We start from the raw sequence: 8068 nt of genomic DNA on the forward strand, positions 1-8068 counted from the left end.
AGCTCTCTAAGCTAACTTGGTTCTCCCTTTCTGTGCAATTGGAGACCACAGGCTGACCTCTTCTTTTATGAAACTCCATTGTAATTGGCTGCTGGCTCCACTCACGTGTGATCCCATTGAAGAAAACAGTTGCCTTTGGCCATTTATATGTTTCTCGTAGCACTAGGTTCTCAATATTATTTTTTGAATTATAAAACATTTAAAGCAAGTCCTCAATATTATTTTTGAATTATAAAACATATAAAAACAAAAATATTTTGAATCCCTCGCTATGCTTGTTTATACTTGTTTATGCTTAATTAACCTTGCTGAAAATATCACTCCCTGTCTTAGCCTAGAACACAACATCTTCCTACAGGATAAGACCAAGCTTATCCTGCTCACCATACAACAGGTCAATAGATTAAAAGATGAGGTCTTGGATCAAGGAATAATGACTTTGTTCAGGAAGCCAGCTGACCAAAAAGATAGTAGATGAGTGTTCCAAAAAACCATCTTCTGCAAGTTAGAATTAAGGCTTTCTTTTTACTAAAAGAGGAGGGAATGTGGCTGGTTGTTGCAAACAGATGTGCCAAAATCCTTTATTTTTGCACTTGACAATATAGGTCAGGTTACAGTGCTTCTGTAAACCTCCAACAAGACAAATGCAATTCCATTTTGCAACTTTTTATCTTTGTATGAATGAAAATGTGTTATAACTTTAAAGGTCAAGCCTGGGAGGCAGAGCCTTGAGAATGAACTGTCCTGTTAATTTCAGGCTATAGTCAACATTCTTTTACAAAAGGTGGGGAGTCAGCATAACTAACCACAAGCAACAGAGCACAGTGGTTAGATGTCAAGAAATAGATCCAATATAGAGTCAGGTTTGTTCCCTGTTACACTATCCCCTCCAGTGTTCATCCATCCCAGGGACGGGGGAGCCTGGTGAGCTGCCGTCTATGGGGTTGCACAGAGTCGGACACAACTGAAGCAACTGAGCAGCAGCAGCAGCAGGGAGAACTGGACTTCCACCTGAGTCTTGAAGCAATCAGCACCCACTTGCTCCTCCGACCTCCTTTCGTGCCTTAAATCTTACCACTGGAACTAAAATTCTGCTTCACAAAAATCTGCTTCACAAAAAAGCGACTAGCAGCAGCAGCAGCAGCACACTACTATCTTCTTCTTCTTCTTCTTTTTTTTTTTTTAACTTACACATGTGCTTAATCATCACCTATTAAAAATTCTGTGTTTTTTTTTTATGCTATTAACTCAAGTTATCCCTCATTTGGAGGGGGGGGGGACAGTAATTTGTAGCCTCATTTATCACATCTAATTAACAATTCTACTCCAATCATTTCTCAAATTGTGATACCCAGATGGGCATCATCAAGGGCATCCATGTGAACTTGTGACACATGCACATTTTTGGTCTGTATCCAAAAGGTAATGAATTAGAAACCCTAGGGCGGGGTCTAACCATCTATGTTTTGATAAATCCTCCCAGTGATATTAACACATTCTGTTTGAAAACCACTGCTCTTGAATTATTTTTCCCATGAGATTAGAGACCTTGATTTGGTTGTCAAATTAAATACCACTTTTTAGCTTTCCTCATAATTGATATTTAGAAAATATTCAGGTGAGCCTTGCAGGACAGGAGCCATGGAGCTGGCACTGAGAGAGGCTGCTGCCAGAGCAAGTGGGAGAGACAAAGGCTATGATAGGACCAGTTATGTGTGTGTGTGTGTGTATTTTTAAGTAAATCCTCAAACCTAAATAAGAAGAAATATTCAAAGAACAACTTCTACTGACAGTGATTCTGCAGTCATCTGTATGCATAATATGGGATGTTCTCAACCCAGAGATAGCTCTACTGACAAGGAGTGAGTGACTACCTGAGAAGACCATAAGTCAAGACAGCAAATTTTTATACCTTTCCTAGTAGTTCAGAAACAAGTCTCTGTAGAACCAGAAGCAAAGAAAGGAAATAATCTGAACTTTTCTTTAGATTGACTACAAAAGTTGCTTGACTTCCAGAAACAGAAACACAGAGAAATAATAAAATTATTTTGGCATCATTGGACATTCATCATATTGAGAAGCATGCTTTGTGAGGCTTCCTGAGTTGAGATTTGAAAACTTCTTTGGTGCTCATTTATTAAACATGAGTGAATTGTGGTTGTGTTTCAACTGCTGTATTGTTTCAATCTAAAAGGGGCCAGCGGATTGACTGAAGTATGATTGGGGAGACCACAAACTTTGTGCACACAGTTCACATGGGGTCAGGAGACCTGTTAAGTGGGATGAAGGCCGTGAGCTCCATTCAGAACCAGATGTAGTCCAAGGGAGGCTACGGGGGTGCCATGCCTGTCACAATGCAGATGCTCATGGACATGAAGACAGGATAGCCCTGGACCTCCCTCCAAAGTGTGATGGGTGTCTTGTTCACCCCATTGTGATTACTCCAGTGACATGTTCTTGTTCTGCTCTGAAGAAACTAGTCAGAACAATCCTGCATTTCCTTATCCTGGCACATGTGCCTTTGGACTCATGGAGACAGAGTTCTTTGGATTGTGGCTTAATTATTGATTTGTATGAATGTGGATCTGATTTTACCAAGAACTTTTTTGTGAATGTTAGCACTGTTCTGCACTTTCCCCCCTCATTTTTCTCTTTCCACTGCCAACCCCTCTGCCATATGATCTTATTGGTGAGCAAATACCTACTGTTGTTACTTTGTCACCATTTATGTGTGTTTTGGGGCTTCTCAGGTGGCACTAGTGGTAAAGAACCCACCTGCAATGCAGGCGACATAAAAGATGCAGGTTCAATTCCTGGGTCAGGGAGATCCCCTGAAGGAAGGCATGGCAGCCCACTCCAGTATTCTTGCCTAGAGAATCCCATGGACAGAGGAGCCAGGTGGGCTACAGTCCACAGTGTCTCAAAGAGTCAGATACGACTGAAGAAACTTAGCGCACACACATGTATATATTTTGGAAAGTATGAGACTCAAAAGCACAATGATCCTTTCTATTCATTTGGAACTTCAACAGAGTAGTATCTGTATGTTTTATGAAGTTGCCTGTGTGGGAACCCATATGATGCCAGAGATGAACACTTCTTTACTGCCCTTTCTGCTGCTATCATCAGAATCATAAATTATCATCAGCAAAAGGTTAGTTGTAGCACCAAGTCACATCCATTTCATTAAAAAAAAAATGGCAACTTGCAGCTTATTTTAGAAGTATAACTTTTATTTTGTTAGAATTATAATTTTTAAAAAAGCTTGCATTCATAAGGCATTCTTTTGTTGTAAATATTCAATATATTTATTTGAGAACAAGAGCCTAGTGTTGTAAATGTGTATGGTTATGTATCTGAGTCTGTGGTAACACTCTCATCTTGTCTGACTCTGAGCATCATGACCTTAGTAGCTGTTCATTTCTTTGTGTGCTCCTTCTGTTTTTACATGTTTATGCTTAATATTATTATATCCAGTTGCTTTCACTAGAAATTTGTTGAGCTTCTAGCCTGTACTTCTAACTGTGGACTCTGTAGTCATTGGTCTCTCTATATTCATATTTTGGAACAGTGGCAGTTGCCAGGAGCAACAGTTGACCTGACTGTGTTATTGCCTATGACAACAACTTGCATGGTGACTTAAGATATTGGTGTGAAACCTTTGGCTCAGGTTCCAAAATATATCTGTTCTTCACAAATTGTATTTCTATAAATGCTCCCCCTTCCCCGTAAGTGTGTAGTGCTAAGCCAGGTAATGTGTTTTTTTTTTTTTTTTTTTTCATTAAAATTTTTAAATCCTATGTCCAGTTACATTTGATAGGAGTACATTTCATGCAGGAAATGGGCTTAATTGAAAACGGACTTAGAAAACTGTAAGGATTTAGGTAACTGCACTAATAAAAAGGGATCATTTTTCTCTTCACCTTTTAAAGTTCTTATGAAACAGGTAACTGAGTAAATATTGGGTTATAAAGGCAAAACGTGACAGCTTTTCTTTCCCCAGTTCTTTTAATTTACCTAGTATAGCTGGCTCTAGATTTTTCAGTCCTTGTATTTCTGCAATTTTGAGTCTTCATAGATGTCAATCCCAGAGAATCTGTCAAGTAAAAACATTTATGTTTAGCAATCAAAATATGCATTTTACAGCTTAATAACTTCTAAACTTGAATTCATCTGGTGTCATTAATTAAGTATGTTGATACTGCATTCTGGATTTTGCTTGAGTACCTGTGCCATTCTGTTTAGCAGAGTCAGGGTCCAGCCAGGCACTCTGCAGTGTGCAAGCTCTCATAAGACAGATTTTTTTTTTTTTTTTTTTTGGTATTGTCAGTCCAGATGCATTTTAGTCTACTTCTATTTTGACTTTAAAAATTAGTACACAGTTTATAGTTGTATAATTCCTAGAACAGTACAAAGAGCCATGGTCCCTTTTCCCTAAAAATTAGTACACAGTTTATAATTGTATAATTCCTAGAACAGTACAAAGAGCCATGGTCCCTTTTCCCTAATTCATGATTTTATTTTATTTATTTATTTTTTCTCACTTGCTTGCTTTTCTGATTCTCCAAGGATCAAATACTCCAGTGAGCACTGAAGTGTGTCTCCATGGTAAGCCAAAGGCTGCACACTTCAGCCTCCAACTGTTCTGCAGCCACCCTGCCTTGGCAGGCACAAGTAGCCACACTGTGTGCGAGAATACATGCCAAGGAAGGTGTCAGCAATGAGTCAAGAATAAGAAAACTACCAATTTTAAGATACTAACCTTGGACTCAATTTTTTTTAGGGAGTCAGCTTTCCCACATGGATAAGAGGATTTGTAAATTTGGGGAGGTCATTTGCTCCCCATAACAATGTGTCTCATTTGAAAAATGAAGCTAAGTAGAATTGACTCTTAATACTTTATTGAAATACGTTCTAACAACTGGTAACTAAAGGCAAGCATTCAGTAAAAGAGGTGCTTTTTCTGTGATGCAGGCATGAAATGGTGCCTGTGAACATACAGTGGAAATGTGAACTGTGGTGATTAGGTTCAGCATTTCTGATGTAGTGCTATCAGTGGGCTTTTAAAGATACTTTGTGAGTATATATTAACTTTCACTTTTGTTATTAAATTATGGCAATTCTATTACAGAGAGGGAGTTTGACTTGATTTTGTTCAAAATGACTTCTCAGCACCCAGGAGATAAAATTGACCTACTTTTACAACATACGCGTGTTTATTTTATACATTGTATTCATTCTTGCATATAGTAAGTCCAGTGTTGGCTTGTAGAGAGTAAAAATAAAGTATTTGATTTTGATTCAATAAATGTTTTTCAGTCCTGAAAAAAAGCATTCATACAGCTTGATAATAAAGCACATACACATGATACTTATTTGCTTGACATATGCTTAAATAGTTCTTAAAGAACATTTAGCTATTAATTGAAATTATTAAAAGACTGGTTTTCATTTTTCTCTTTAAGTATTTACAGTGACCTTAAGTTTCTAAATATTTGAGGGAAGATTTTATTGGTTTCTAATTTTATTTTTTTGTGACCAAAAAACAGTATCTATATGAGATTGATTCTTTGTTGTTTATTGATATTTTCTTTGTGATCAGCACATGATCATTGTCCTTTTTATTCTTGAAAAGAATGTATATTCTATGATTGTTGGTTGTAGGTCTCTATCTATGCTATATTAAGCTTCGTGATAGGCTGTTCAGATTTTCCTTAGCATTACTAGGTTGTTGCATATGGAAATTAATATTATTCACAATATTAATTATGAGTTTGTTGATTTCTGCCTCAAATTTTGTCATTTTTTGCTTTGCATATTTTGAGGCTATATGTATATACAGATTTAAAATGTTCACATTAATATGTTTCTTTTTCATTATGTAACTAAATATATTGTATATATAAATATATTGTACCTTACTATTACTAGTATAACTATATTAATATTATCTTGTTTATTATCTCTCTAAATCATTTTTCACCTTCTATTTTAAATGTGTGCTTTAGAAGAAATTGGTAACATGAACTCAGTAAACAGAACATAAGGCTTAACATAAAAAAAAAATCATAGTAAGTTTAAAAAATGAAGAGTTTCTTCGTGATTGAGGTAATAGAAACTGAAAAACAAAGTGTTCTTATTATAAGAATAAAAGTTAAAGCAGTAGGGAAAAATGGGTGTACTAAAAATGGAAACGCTGGAATAGAATAGGGGCTTGAAACGATTAAAGTTAATACCAAGAGAAAAGACAAGGAGATTAATGGAAATAGAATACATAAAAGATGTAGAGGACAAGAAAGAACAAATGGTAAACTTTATCCCCAGATCCTGGCACTCTGAATAAAATGAGCACTAAGAATTAAGACTTGTATATGATGAAGGGAGTCCCAAGTGATCAGAGCTGTTTCTTTGAAGACGAATGAATTCAAGACTGAGCCGCAGTCATGGAAGAATGAGAAATATGTAGACAACAAGTACAGGCAGGTTTTATGAGTTGTTAAACTTTCAAAATAACTTTTTATAAATGTTTAAATTACTGAATCCTATAACTTAACTCACTTATACGGAGAAACATAAATGTAGTCTTCCAGAAGAAAGTGGATTATATGAAAGGAAGAAAAATAATCATGGGCAAATAATACTCCAAGTCAAACTTTTATTGATTAATGAAGGCCAGAAAAGATATTATCAAATGTATAATAAGTTGGTGGTACAGGCTTTATGCATGCCCCGTTCTTTAAAAAAAAATGGCAAAATCCAAACAATGTAAATGACTGCAGTGAAAATGTTATCGTAACTGTGGAGAACATGAGGCCACATCTCTAAGTATCTATGCAATTTTCAATGGTCCAGAAAATTTTTATTTAGACAAATTTTCCTTTTATATAAAAACATCATATATATAATCTTAATAGGGCAAGAATTTACAATGCCCTAAAAATGACCCATCTTTATAATAGCTTTATTGTGATGGACTAGGTGAGCGACTGATCTGATCTGATCTGAGGAAATATATAAACCAAAATCAATGAATGAGAAATGAAAAAACTATGGCAAACAAACCAGCAAATAATATTTAATCCTCTGAGATATTGAAATCAGAGTAAAACCATTCAGTAATTACACTTGTAGAAAGGGAAGCTGCAGAGCATTCGGAACCCCCGTAAAGTCAGAGATGTAGGTGAGAGCACAAAGTAGTAAAGTAGGCAGGCTCTGGTTATGGGGGTAGATGCTCGAGGGGTTCCAGGGGGACTCCTGAGGCTTGATCCCGCCTTTGCGCCTTTGCGTATGTCGAGCCTCCTTCCTCATGACCTTTGTCACGGGCGGAGTACCTCACTCTGGCCCCCAACAGGAAGCAAATGTACTGAATTCTAACAGAGTTAAGTTTTGTAATTAACTAAAAAAAAAAAAAAAATACAAAAGTCAGAGAATGAAACAGGTGAGAAATCTTATGGAGAGTATTTCTTCTTGAAGTTTTAAAGCAGGGAGAAAATTGCTTTATGTAAAACTGAAGCAAGTAGTTAATGTGAAATAATTGCCAATGTAAAATACTAATGTTTTTTATAATAATTATCTTTAATTTAAGGTATATTTTAGAAATCAAAAAATTTGGTTAAATATTTATCTAATGTTAATCAAGATTTTCAATTTAATCTGTTTTATTTTCAAGTTAAAGTAAAATGATATATATGAGTCATATAATTTATCTGATAAAATTATTTCTAAATATCTATTAAGCTATTTATAAATGCTTATAAATCTCTTTCAGTATACACCCATTAAAAGATTTTTGGAATATTAACTTATACCAGGTGATGAGTTTTTTGCTCCTCTTTTTTTTTTTTTTGGTACTTTTCAATACTTTTGATGTTTTTGTTATTGTTCTAGTTAATAATGAGCAATAATCAACTTTATAAAATTATAGCCTTTTATTTTTTTATTAACATGATATGTTTGTTGTCAAATAAATGTTGAAAACATAGAAGAAAATATAAGCCTTTTATATTAATTTCATCTGGCATCAGATTTACTTTCTTAGAAAATTCTAATTTCCATCCACCATCATAAA

The 8068-nt window shown here is 35.3% G+C and overlaps 1 pseudogene; it reads left to right on the top strand.

Moving 5' to 3' along the window:
- The first annotated feature begins 2143 nt into the window (after positions 1-2143).
- LOC113880950 lies at positions 2144-2387 on the top strand (annotated as a pseudogene).
- Positions 2388-8068: the final 5681 nt, after the last annotated feature.

This window comes from Bos indicus x Bos taurus, chromosome 2, assembly GCF_003369695.1.
Source record: "Bos indicus x Bos taurus breed Angus x Brahman F1 hybrid chromosome 2, Bos_hybrid_MaternalHap_v2.0, whole genome shotgun sequence".
In the NCBI taxonomy this organism is placed as follows: domain Eukaryota; kingdom Metazoa; phylum Chordata; class Mammalia; order Artiodactyla; family Bovidae; genus Bos; species Bos indicus x Bos taurus.